This window comes from Schistocerca americana, chromosome 1, assembly GCF_021461395.2.
Source record: "Schistocerca americana isolate TAMUIC-IGC-003095 chromosome 1, iqSchAmer2.1, whole genome shotgun sequence".
NCBI lineage: Eukaryota > Metazoa > Arthropoda > Insecta > Orthoptera > Acrididae > Schistocerca > Schistocerca americana.
Window position 1 is genome coordinate 871352794 of NC_060119.1, and position 14243 is coordinate 871367036.

Consider the following 14243-nt stretch of genomic DNA (forward strand, 5'->3'; position numbering starts at 1 on the left):
AAATAAAAATCACCCAGTGAAACTTATTTGTTCATTAGGAGCGTTTTCACTCAGCATTCACGTAATCAATCCTATTTTAGACGAAAACCAATGTAATTCTTAATAATTCATGTTACTTACTTATTTATGCAAATTAGAGAAGTCAATTGACAAACTTCTAAAAAACGGCCTTTTTGTGACAAAGAATTATTCTGTCAAGTCAACAAATCTGTCTGTCATTTTAATAACATGTTAAATTATGTCACTCGATGCAAATTAATAACTTTTCTGCACAAATTATGATAACAGATGTACATGTGACTTATAAACTATATCTCTTTTTAGTAGTTCTTTGACAAGGTTATAAATACAAGCAGCAAGAAGGGTTGGGGGTGCAGTTGGAATGTCACTTTGGTAAAGTGTGTTTGTGTGTTATTGTTTGAGGTGGATAAACAATGCAAAGAACATGTAAAGGAAGTACTATTTTGTGTTGTGTCATGATCTTTGGTGGACAGTGGAATTAAGATGGCCACCAGAGTAATAAATATTTGAAGTTTACATATTTGTTGGTTTCGCTCGTTCTTTATCATCAAAAGCACATAAAAAACACGGGACCTCACGTTTTTACCCTAGACAACCAGATTTAGAGCCAGCATCAGCATTAAGACACAGCAGCGATCCAGCAAGCAGCAGCGATTACTACAATGCATTTTAATGGCGCCAACCTAACATCAAGTGCTAACAAGCTCCGTAAATTGGAGTGAAATAGTGCGATTATAGCAATTAGCAATATCTACGACTAGGCGACCATTACAAACTGAACAATCTACCGCTTACTGTGCGCATACGGCTCTGGTTGCAGGACGATATAATACTAGCACACTTCAATGTTAATGCGAGAAAATAGCTAACTGTCGATTTTGGTGATAATTGGATAGGCCGGGCAAGAACTTTGGCCTGGCTACACGCCCCTTGGTTACTTTCTTTGGGTGCATATCAAGACTATGGATTACACTGCTACAATTGCCACTACAGCTGTGCTGATATCCTGACACGCTCTCCAGAGTTGGGCGGTCACTGGTATGAAGGTATGCTGCGGGTACTGAGGCACAGGGCGGATTGTTTGACTCGTCCATGTAGATTAATGTCAAAACATGCCTAATAATAATAAATTGTAATTTTTTTGCGACTGTAGTTATTCATTATTATAACATTAAGGACACGTTTAAGACCATATGTTCCTTAATTAAGAAAAGATCCTCTTTGTGTGACCAATCATTCCTCAAAGTTTGTTCAAATGTGTGTGAAATCTCATGGGACTAAATTGCTAAGGTCACCAGTCCCTAAGCTTAGACACTACTTAACCTAATTTGTCCTAAGGACAGACACACACACCCATGTCCGAGGGAGGACTCGAACCTCCGCCGGGACCAGCCGCACAGTCCATGACTGCAGCGCCCAGACCGCTCGGCTAATCGCGCGCGGCTAGCCTCAATAAAAAAGATAAAGTAGTAGTGATATAATGATCTCACTGCAATCGGATGTTACTGTTAACGTTTTTGCTTCCTTGTTTGGGCCTCTAACACGCCACCTTTTGCAAACACCTTGTATGTCGGCGAGGTACTGAATGGAGACACATTATTATGCGCCGGCCGGTGTGGCCGAGCAATTCTAGGCGCTATAGTCTGGAACCGTGCGACCGCTACGGTCGCAGGTTCGAATGCTGCCTCGGGCATGAATGTGTGTGATGTTCTTAGGTTAGGTAGGATTAAGTAGTTCTACGTTCTAGGGGACTGATGACCTCAGATGTTAAGTCCCATAGTGCTCAGAGCCATTTGAGCCATTATTATGCTGCCGGCCGCGGTGGTCTAGCGGTTCTAGGCGCGCAGTCCGGAACCGCGCGGCTGCTACGGTCGCAGGTTCGAATCCTGCCTCGGGCATGGATGTGTGTGATGTCCTTAGGTTAGTTAGGTTTAAGTAGTTCTAAGTTCTAGGGGACTGATGACCACAGATGTTAAGTCCCATAGTGCTCAGAGCCCTTTTTGAGCCATTATTATGCTCACCATCTTCAGTTCACAATGCAAGCATATAGTTCAGTAACGGATTTTCTGTCATCACTATAGGCATAAAACATAGACAGTAACTGTCGATCACCTGTCCTACCACCAAGTCTAACGTACTGAAAGGAAATGTGTCGTAATTTGGATGATCGGAACGATTTTTCCATCCACATTAGTCTCTACCGGTTAGCAATTTCTGGTTACTTTTTGTCCGTTGTAACGACTTACTTCAACGAGCCGTGCGCAAAACTGTCCTCGAATGTCACAGTTAGTGCCTAGTAGCTGAAGAATCAAAAAAATTAAATTTAAATTTGGTATCTGTGCAAGAAAAAATTATAAAATAACCTACAACCCATTTCTGTGATTGTAAAAAATACTGTACACGTCATTTCTGAATTTTTTTGTATCAAATATTAAACATATGTATAATTTCATTGCACAAATAGCTATTGTTTTCAGCTCTAGAAATATTAAGTAGGTAAACAAATACGAAGTGCGATACCAACTCAGTATCGCCCAATCATTTCGCTCAACACTGGAAGGAGACTCGGTTACCTTCACATGGACGCAAGGCAACAAACCACACTGTCACGACACTTCACTAACCGTAGTAAGTCACGCTTTACGATGTAGTCCTACCGGCAGTTGAACGAGTATCGTATTCGTAACATACATGTAAAAGCAATTTAGCATGTTCTGAAAATGAAGGACAATGAGCAACATGTGGGGGCATCGACGACAAAATTTCTGAAAACGTACCGATTTTGAGTTGTGTCATCATCAATAACTGATGTTTATGTCAACATCCAATCTTGCCTGTTACGTTCTTCTATTACTTCTTAACTTCATTTGTACTTGAGACGAACAGTTGCAAATACTTTTGAATTGATCTCATACCGATTCTAAATTTACAGAATAACAACACTGTTGCATCTATGTTTGAATATACTTTTTATCACTTGAATTATGACTAATAACAGTGATACAGTAATTATCAAGTGATTATTGAAATGCACCAATAGAAGTCAAATTCACCGGAACATGACAGAAAAATGTAACACCCTCTACAAACAAACGTCATATAACCATAATACTAGGAAAGATGTGCACGTTTATTGTTCTCGTTCGAATCGCAGCAGGCCCTGAGGAAGAGACAGTCGTTCAGAAACATCTATGGAGAAGTATCAACTCAATATGTTCAAATTTTTGTGAAATCTTATGGGACTTAACTGCTAAGGTCATCAGTCCCTAAGCTTACACACTACTTAACCTAAATTATCCTAAGGACAAACACACACACCCATGCCCGAGGGAGGACTCGAACCTCCGCCGGGACCAGCCGCACAGTCCATGACTGCAGCGCCCGAGACCGCTCGGCTAATCCCGCGCGGCACAAGCACCAACTATTCATCCTTGTTCCAAGCCTTTCGTAAACAGTTATTCAAATGATGTTACGTAATTCCTTCTTCCAGATCATACATCACATCTTGATAAGATTTCAAAGTGGTGTAAAGAGTGGCAACTCGTTTTAAATGCACATAAATATAAAACGAAATTAGAATTATATTAACACCTTCAGCCCCTAATGGGAGTTGATATGTATCAATGGGGACAGGTGAAAATGTATGCCCCGACCGGGACTGGAACCCGGGATCTCCTGCTTTGATGGCAGACGCTCTATCCATTTTTTTTTTATTTGATGTATTTGGTCGAAGCAGACGTCACATGACATCCATTGAGGTTCGTTGTTGATCTTTTCACTCAGTTTTTTACAGACACGCCAGGTCTCTGACCGAACACGCTGAGCTACCGTGCCGGCATCCATCTGAGCCACCGAGGGCACAGAGGATAGCGCGACTACAGGCACTATTTCGCGCACGCCTCCCGCGAAAACCACGTTCTCACCTTGTATGTCCACATACTACATTCGTAGTGTCCCACCCTAACACACTCATTACTCGTTGTAGACATTCTTACCAAGTCCTGTAAGACTTCGGGGAATATGTGTGCATCCGCACAGAAGAAGAAGGTCATGGCCAGTGTTGCCAGAACTATATACTTATATGGATATGGTGTCTGTTCTTTCGGACACGTCCGAAATAACAGACACCATATCCATATAAGTATAAATATAAAACTGTTCACATCTCAAAATGAATAAAATAGCAGATGTCCTACGACTACATCATCAATGAGTCACAATATTGTAATAGTCCACTCATACCTTGGCATCGCAGTTTATCTGCTGTTCGCAGCCTTCCATTTGTTGACAGGATGCTGAGAAAATGCAGTCAACCTACAAAGGAGAATGCTTAAAGGCGGCGTGGATTGCGTGGCTCTCGGCAGCCACGACAGCCTGCCGTACACATTACTGAGTCACTGGCAGCTTTTCTAGCCGCGGCCCACTTGTTGTAACTGGTGCCGAAGTGTGCCGCCCGTGGCTGCAAATAAGGCCGGTTTGAATGCGGATAGCACGGAATAGGATGAGACGGGATGACACGGGTGGCCGCTGCGCAGGCCGTAGCGGAGAGAGCAGCGGCCGGCGTCCAGCTGCGGCCCACACACACACACACACACACGTGTCCGCGTCCAGAGAAAGTGGCCGCCGCGCCACCAGGAATGCCGGTGACACAACCGGACAACGTTTCTCTGCACATGCGGCCCCTGCTGGCCACACGGAACTGCCGCCCCCAACAGCAAGCGCCATAGCACAGTGGATATCTCGTACCATAATAGACATACAGAAATGAATGTTAAACGCAACGATCTTGGTGGGTCCTTGCGCTTAACGGTATGTTGACTGTAGGGCGATAGCAACAACGTATATGGTTCAAATGGCTCTGAGCACTATGGGACTTAACATCTGAGGTCATCAGTCCCCTAGAACTTAGAACTACTTAAACCTAACTAACCTAAGGACATCACACACATCCATGCCCGAGGCAGGATTCGAACCTGCGACCGTAGCGGTCACGCGGTTGCAGACTGTAGCGCCTAGAACCGCTCGGCCACTCCGGCCGGCAACAACGTATAGCTGATCATATACAATGTTGGTCTTTGGAACAGCAACACCAGGAAGAACAGCAAATGACGAAATTCTCCTCATTGTGCGTATACGGTGTATTAGGAAGAATACATGATCTGATATGCAGGGGATGGAGGAGGTTTACAGGCTGCAAGCTTTAGCACACAGAGGCTCTTAACCGGGCGTTCAACCGAGTGGAAGTGACCTTGGGTGATAGATACGGCTATATAATTCCATGCTCTATGCCAGAGTTCATAAATCTCAGATGCTGGCGAATGGCGCAACATGCGGTCTTCGTGTTATCTTGTTGAAAGATAATACACGGAGACATCGAAGATAGGGCTCAGCTATCGGCCTTAACGCAATGGCTGCTGTACAAATTATTGACTATGGAAACCAGACGTGATCTTGTGCACCCAATGGGGCGCCATACTATCACGTCTGCTGCTGGGCGTGTATGCGATGACGAACGCGATGTGGCAAGGTTAATTCTCCTCGTCTCCACACGTGGGTGTGTCCGTCGTGATTCTGTACTCAGAATAGGGACTCGCCTTTTCAGATGAAAAGATTACGTGATGTCACTCTTGTGCCCTTGTTTTTGGGCGTCACAATAGTCATCGTGCTGACAGCCCGAGGGGTTCGGGACTTCGTCGCACTGTCGGTGGCGATACTTGTTGTGCTGCAAAGAAACATAACGTGGCTATAGGATCCTGCCGAGCGAGGTGGCGCAGTGGCTAGCACAGTGGACTCGCATTCAGGAGGACCACAGTTCAAACCCGCGATCGGCCACCCGTGATTTCCCTAGATCGCTTAAGGCAAATGCCGGATGATTCCTTTGAAAAGGCACAGTCGGTTTCCTTCTCCCTCCTTCCCTATTCCGAGGTCCATCTCTAATGACCTCGTTATCGACGGGACGTTAAATACTAATCAACTTGTACGATCCTACAAGGCCGCATGAACAATGGTGGCTTTTTGGATGTGTTTGTCGTGCGGCCATTGACATCCTACGTGGCGCCGAGTGTGGCTCTCCTGAAACTGTCTATTTACGGGTATATTCCCACGAGACTAGTGGGATCTCTATTAACGCGAGCAGCAGTTTTGCAGGGTGGTAGAGTGCAGTCTGGACAGGCCACGAACCTGCCTTCCTTACGCAAGGCACAACACAGTCTTAGCTATTTGCACGTAAATATAAATCCGCATGCGCCGTTTCCCGGTATGCTGCATGTACCACAGTGACAGACGATGAGTGTTCTCAGAATTCTGGTACACAGAGCATTCCTCATTACTGACGAGAGCAGTCTGGAGGACGAGCTCCTACGCTTGAGAAGAGTTTTTGAAAGTAACGGGTATTCTCCACAGCAGATACGTAAGGCGCTACGAATGAAACCAACAGTGAACAAAAGGAATCCATGGATTTTCTGTCTTACGTGGGAAGCCTATCGTCAAAAATAGGCCGGAGCCTCAGCAAACACAAAGTGAAAGTGATTTTTCCCCTTTCACCAAGGACAGCAGCAGTTCTGAGTTCCGTTAAAGATGATTTGGTGCTTCGGATGCCTAGAGTACAAGATCTCTGTGAGTGCAGCCGTTCATACATCGGACAGATGACACGTACAGTCCATGAGAGATCCACGGAGCACCGTAGGTACAGCCGTCTCTTACAACCTAATAAAGCGGCAGTGGCAGAGAACAGTAATGACACTGAGCACTCTATGGCGTACGATAACGTCGAAATTTTAGCCTCAACTTCATCTGTCTGGGACTCAGTAGTGAGAGAAGCAACTGAAATTCGGTTGGCGACGAATTTAATTGATAGAGATGGCCGCTTCAGCTTGGACAAATCATGGAAACCGGCACTTTCTGTAATAAAATCACAAAGACGTCGGAACGGTGCAGCTCGCAGTGATACGTCGATATTACCGTGTGCATCAACTGTGCAACCATAGATCTAATTTCATGCATATGTTTTGCATCTTTGCCACCGATCAACGGCTTGTATATCTGTGGCCGCATGCGCAGTGGCGCGGTCCGCGGGTTTAAAAGAACAGAGCAAGTGGAGCGTCAGTTACGTCGCTCAGTCTGAAGATGGCTGGACGGCTTACAGCCGAAATATCAGAAGAAAAAGTGGAATTTATGAAATAATCACTGCGCCGCGAAAATATGAAGATGCACATTCAGATGAGATTTCTGAATGGGTTTTCGCACGCACAGGATGTAAATGGCGTTATTCGTACATAATTTGTGAGTTTACGTAGAAACGCTAATAATTCGCCTGTCGAAGCAGGGTGGTACACTTCATGCCAGTTTCATCTTTATTGCATGCCGCCTACATAGTGTTGCAATTTCAAATGTCAGCTGTATGTTGGTTGCCGTTAGCATTAAAAAAGAAAAGTGTCGGGCGTGAGACGGTGAATGGAAAGTATACCGGTCAACCATCACAGTTTTATCGTACGTATTTGTCACTGTACACACTCTGTAAAGCACAGACTAAGCGCATATCGAAGGGCATTTTGTAGTCGTGGTGCAGTTCCTGTGTAGATCCGGGTTCAATTCCCACTGCTGCTAGGGATCTTACCTTGCTGGGAAGTCTGGAATGAGGCAAATTCGCCGGCCGAAGTGGCCGTGCAGTTCTAGGCGCTGCAGTCTGGAACCGCGAGACCGCTACGGTCGCAGGTTCGAATCCTGCCTCGGGCACGGATGTGTGTGATGTCCTTAGTTTAGTTAGGGTTAACTAGTTCTAAGTTCTAGGGGACTAATGATCTCAGAAGTTGAGTCCCATAGTGCTCAGAGTCATTTTTTTGAGGCAAATTCATCTTCGTAATGGCAACTGAGGAACTACTTGAGTAAGACGTAGTGGCTCCAAATTCTGGAAAGCCGACAACGATCGGTAACGATGTGCTTCTCACATGTCTCGAATGATACCATATGGCGTATGGTGACATGGCGATCGGCGTCATCGCTCGGAACTGGCTCTGAGCACTATGGGACTTGACATCTATGGTCATAAGTCCCCTAGAACTTAGAACGACTTAAGCCTAACTAACCTAAGGACAGCACACAACACCCAGTCACCACGAGGCAGAGAAAATCCCTGACCCCGCCGGGAATCGAACCCGGGAACCCGGGCGCGGGAAGCGAGAACGCTACCGCACGACCACGAGCTGCGGACCGCTCGGAACTCTGCCCCTGATTGCGGAATTAAATCATTCTTGTTTTAAATGACTGGTAGAGGGCAGTTTAACTGACTGATTCAGCTCACCGTAATTTCAAAAACTGAATGTGGTTTAGAAAATACGTGCGTAATTAAAAAGCAGTTGATGAGTTTTGCTATTTGGACCGCAAAATAATTGGTGCTGGTAGAAGTAGATGGGTTATAAAATGCAGACTAGCAAAAATAAGCAAAGTGTTTTTGAAAAAGAGAAATTTGTTGATATGGAACATAAATTAAAGTTTAGGAAGCTTTTATTATGTAATTTTTTAATTTTTTTGTGTGGAGTGTAGCCTTTAACAGAAAGAAACGTGGATGAGAATTTCAGAGAAAACAATAATAGTAGCTTTTGAAATTTCGTGCGCGGTATTAGCCGAGTGGTCTAAGGCCCTGCAGTCATGGACTGTGCGGCTGGTCCCGGCGGAGGTTCGAGTCCTCCCTCGGACATGGGTGTGTGTGGTTGTCCTTGGGATAATTTAGGTTAAGTAGTGTGTAAGCTTAGGGACTGATGACCTTAGCAGTTAAGTCCCATAAGATTTCACACACATTTGAACAATTTTTTTTGAAATTTGATGATACAGAAGAACACTGAAAGTCAGAGGGGTAAATCGAGTACCTATAAGGATATAAAAGACAAAGTCTGTAGCGCAAGCCCGTGACCGCAATACTGGCCTGTCTGCAAGTAAACTGCAGCCTTTATTCGCCGCGTCACTAGGAGAGCAAGGATGGCGTCTCTATCGCCTTGGCCGCATGTTACCTCCGGAAAAAAATTCCCAGTACTCATGTTGATAGCAGGCTGAGTGAATCGCTTGCCTTCCTGGAGGGACTTGAAAGGGGGGAAACTGCCGCCCTTACCTGGGATTGAACCCGGGACTTTCGCTGTCGGAGTCTAGCGCTCCGTTAACTTTTTTTTTCAAAAATTGCAATTAATTCCAGCCTTTATGTTGATCTCATTTTTTTCGTTTGTTCTGGGCGGACGGCGTATGATACCCATTTAATTTCATTTTTCATGCATTAACTCAGTTTTTTTATTGCAGACAGCAACTAACCCTCTGACCGAACACGTGCAGGCTCCTCCACTAGACCACCACGGCTACAATTAAGAGCTATTGAATAGAACTGGAGAAAAAAAATTGTGGCTAAACTTCACTAAAAGAAGGAATTAGCTGATAGAACACATAGAAACCAAGGAATCACCAGTTTGGAAATGGAACAAAGTGTGTTTGTATGTGTATGTGTGTGACTGTGTGTGTGTGGGGGGGGGGGGGGGTTGTAGAGAGAGATGAGGGCTGGGGAACCCGGCAAGTAAGTTCAAATGAATGTAGGTTGTAGTAGCTATTCAGAAATGAAGAATGAAGAGGCTTGCACTGGATAGACTGGCGTCCAAAGTTGCATCCATCCAATTTTTGGAGTGAAGAACACAATAACATGCGAAACTAAGCCAAGCCTACAACAGTGTTAGCGTAGATTTAAGAGCAGCATGGAACGAAAGGATAAGTCTAGCTAACTGCAATACCTGCTGGACTTTTGCTTGGAGGATAACCCTTGTACTTGTGTGTATGACGATGATCCTCCATTAAATCCGTAAACTGATATCGGAGATGACGCGTTACCGCTAGGGATACAGAGCGTAAAATAAAATACTATCCAAGAGTTCCTTAACAGCCCTAAAGCATTCCGAGAAAATGAATGTGAAATAAAGCTGTATAGTACTTCCTTCGTTCAGATGTAGGAATGCAGTGTGAAGCATTACTGCAGATGGCCTTCTGACTGAGTACTGGAAACATTTGTTTCGAGCATGCCAGAGATATGAAATGTATTAAAAGAAATTTGTACTAAAATATGCAAGTTACGGTGGAATATACCGCAACGTTGTGGCACCGTGCAACTATTGGCCTCGTACATGACACCATGCAGACTTATTTTTTACAGACGCTTTGTTTTTCAAATGGTAAATATAACAAACTGACAGTCACAATTTCTATTGAGATGAATATGGTCCGAGACATTTGATGTATCGTCAACAATACGTAATATGACGGAGTGATTGCAAGAAAGTATTTACATGCAACCCAAACTTATCACCAATATGACCAGTTCACATCGAGAGAATCTAATAATGTACTGATAGATGCAGGTAAGAATTCCAGTCGATCGTGACACATCAGCGAGAAAATAAATGCAGTCGTATATCGAGTGACACCTGCATAGACCGGTTTGTTTTTGTTTATTGTTATTTCATTCCCCCATCGCTCATGGGCGACGGTCGGCTGGCAGCGGGAAAATATACCGCTCTCCAGGCACAGTTGTTTATACTACTACGAAATAGTGATGAAATATTTTGAAAACGTCTTTACATGACATTTAAAATTTTGAAAATCAATACGCGCTGAAGAGAATAAAACGTGCGTTTATCTTACCAAAGGAATCCTCTTGAAGCCCCAATCAGCCATTCTGTCATTTGTGAAATTCGACTCATGTCACTGAGCTGATTATGTACGAGCGACATGGGCGCGCGCGCTCACACTCACACTCACACACACACACACACACACACACACACACACACACACACACCACGTCAGCAGAGGAAGACCACGTGACGACCCAGTACCATTCCTTCAACAGCTACAGCGCTCCAAAATAAATCATGTGTTTTTTAAGTGGGTGACTAATATTCTTTCCGATATACGTATTTCCAAGGCTGTTTAACATGAAACGCATTGTAGCACAAAAAGCAACTTCACTGTGGCACAGATGTATCACGTGCTTTCCGGCACAGCTATAAACAAAAGGACAAGTAAAGAATTTAAGCATCATGGGCATGCCTTATTTCGGAGTATGAAACTTCGTCGCAATAGATGGAGATAAATGGCTTCTCCGGAAACGTTTCTATCGTATAACAGCTTTTCATACATTACTACTACGTCCACTGCGTTATTTCACGACTATGGACACGATTTTAAATGTCAGGTTCATGAGATATAGTACTAGGAAGAAGGAAGTTAATGGAGAAATGGTGAGATGTGTTCAAACAATTAGATTTAAATGACAAATGCGTCAAGCGAAATGTAAATTTCAGTGGAAAACTACTGCGTTACTGTAAAGAAGTAAATTATTGGTTGATACATCATGTAATGTGAGTTACGTGAAAGGAAAAGAAAATAAATCAAAAAGAAGCAAAGACAGAAGGACTAAAAGAGAAAGAGCGGTGGGGAGAACTGATACTGCCGCAGGAAAATTAAATGATGCTTCAAAGAATTGAGAAGCACAGGCATTAATGTGGGAAGAGTAGCGGGAGGGTAAACTGAAGAAAAGCAAAAGATAAAACGGTAGGTGAATTCCTGACGAAAAGATTAACTCCGTACTGAGAAAGCACTGATAAAAAGAAAACAAAGATTCCAGTATTGTGGTAAGAGTCTGAAAAACGGTAAATTATTCGAGTTTAAAACAGTAAAGTTATTGGTAAAATACCTTATCACGCCAGAATTAGTAGAATAAGTGGATGCGCGTGGGTGTCGGGAAAGTGGAGGGAGGGGGTTGCCCTTATTAGTCACTTGTCGATCTCAAGACAATCAAGATTATATCAGTTTGATAAAATGTCGACTAGGGTAAGATGCGGATAAGGAGAAAAAATATAAGGAGCTCCTTGATAATAATTAGTTATGCTTAGGGAGAGCAAAGGTATCTCACAATATTCCTTACAATAGCGTTGGCAACGGAAGAAAGACTTATTAAAACCATGGTGCTTTCGTGGAAATAAATATGTTCAATGTATGTCCGGACAAGGAGTTCTGGAACCACAGAGGAATAAATGTGAAGATAAAAGACAAAGCATAGAGAAACTTACAAGATATGCTGAATTGAAGTGGATGTAATAAAAGTTGAAAATTAACGCAAAAGAGGAAAAATTAAATAGGTTGCAAGACACTGTTGCAATTTATCCTGGTGGGATTGTACGAAGAAAAAGAGGAATGTACTGAAAGAAACGTTCTCAATGAAAGGAAAGATTCACAGATGTTGCTACTCTGACTAAAACCAAAGGAAAATTTGGGAAAACTATTGAATGAAATTGATAATTATTATGGTAATAAGTACCGTGTGTTGAGGGCAAAGAAAGAAAAATTGCTTCCTTCGACAAAGTAGCATACTTTTCACAAACTCTGGACTAAAAATTAAACTGTACCTTTTATTACGACACAATGGCAAAGTAAAATGTGATAGGTGGAAAAGAATACGGCTGAAGAAACTCAAAATGTATTTCTGTACAACTAAGGTAATAGTTGGGAGGAAGTTTGATACAGAAATAGGACGTATTAGAAAGAAATTGTGAGGAGAGAAAACTGTGCAGAAACGTTAGAAGCAGACAGCTTACTCTGGAGCGATATGTTCTAAGGTATTAGTCGTTTGGTAATTTGGAGGGGGAAGCAGAATACGAGAGATAGGGGACTAGAGAATGTGATGTTAGTTAGGGGGAATATGGAGAGCCCGAGACAGGTGAAGTCTTGCAAGAGATGGGGACTAGCATCTACAGTACTGGATTCCTTTGCGGTAAAACAAGTGACTTGTACATGTCTGAGAAATAGTTCTCAAAAAGTTAATTATTAACTCGAACAGTTCTTTGGTAATCACTGCTGTGAATGAACACATGATTAGTTTTGGCGAAGCGTTTGTTTCATACATAAAACAAAGTATCGAAGTGGTGAAACACAGGATTCGCATTCGGATTGACAGTGGTTCAGATTCCCGTTTGGCCATCCACATTTAGGATTTCGTGATTCTCCTAAATGTCTAAGGCGAAGGCCGGGACGGTTACTTCTAAACCTTCCATTTTTCCTTCTTGTTTTCGCATTTCTACTGGCAAATGATACATCTTTATGGTTCAGTCATCAAGTACTGCTCTCTGATCATTGACTTGAAAGTACAGACAGCAGTTTAAAAGAAATTCTAAAACTGTCTTCTGCAGAGTACTGAGTTTGGTCAGAAGTTCCTGAAGGAATTCGCCAGTAAAATCATCAATGTCGCGGACGAAATACGCTGAGGTGACAAAAGTCATGGGATATGTCTTAATATCGTGTCGGACTTACTTTTGCCCGGCGTAGTGCAATATCTCCACGTGGCATGGACTCAACAAGTCGTTGGAAGTCCCCTGCAGAAATACCGAGCCATGCTGCCTCTATAGCCGTCCATAGTTGCGAAAGTGTTGTCGGTGCAGGATTTTGTGCTCAAACTGACCTTTCAAATTATGTCCCGTAAACGTTCTATGGTACGCACATCGGGCTATCTGGGTGGTAAAATTATTCCCTTAATTTGTCTAGATAGTTTTTCAAACCAACCGCAAACATTTGTGGCCCTGGGACATGGTGCATTATCATCCATAAAAATTCCGTTGTTGTTTCGAAAAATGAAGTCCATAAATGACTGAAGTTGGTTCTCCAAATAGATGAACATAACCCTTTGCAGTCAATTAACGGTTCAGATGGGCCATAGGAGCCAATCATTTCCATGTAAACACAGCTCAGATCATTATGGAACCACAATCAGCTTGCACAGTGCGTCACTGACAACTTGGGATAATGGTTTCGTAGCGTTTGTGCCACGCTCGAACCCTACCATCAGCTCTTATCTACTGAAACCGGGACTAATCTGACCAGACCATCGTTTTACAGTCGTCTAGGGTCCGAGAGATGTCGTCACGAGACCAGGAGAGACTCTGCAGGCTATGTCGTTCTGTTAGCAGAGGCACTCGCGTCGGTCGACTGCTGCCGTAGCCCATTAACGCCAGATATCGCCGCAGTGTCGTAACGGATATGTTCTTCGTACGCGCCACATTGAGTTCTGCGGTTATTTCACGCAGTATTGCTTGTCTGCTAGCAATGACGACTGTACGGAAACGCCGCTGCTCTCGGTCGTTAAGTTAAGGTCGTCGGCCACTGCGTTGTCCGTGGTGAAAGGTAATGCCTGAATTTTGGTA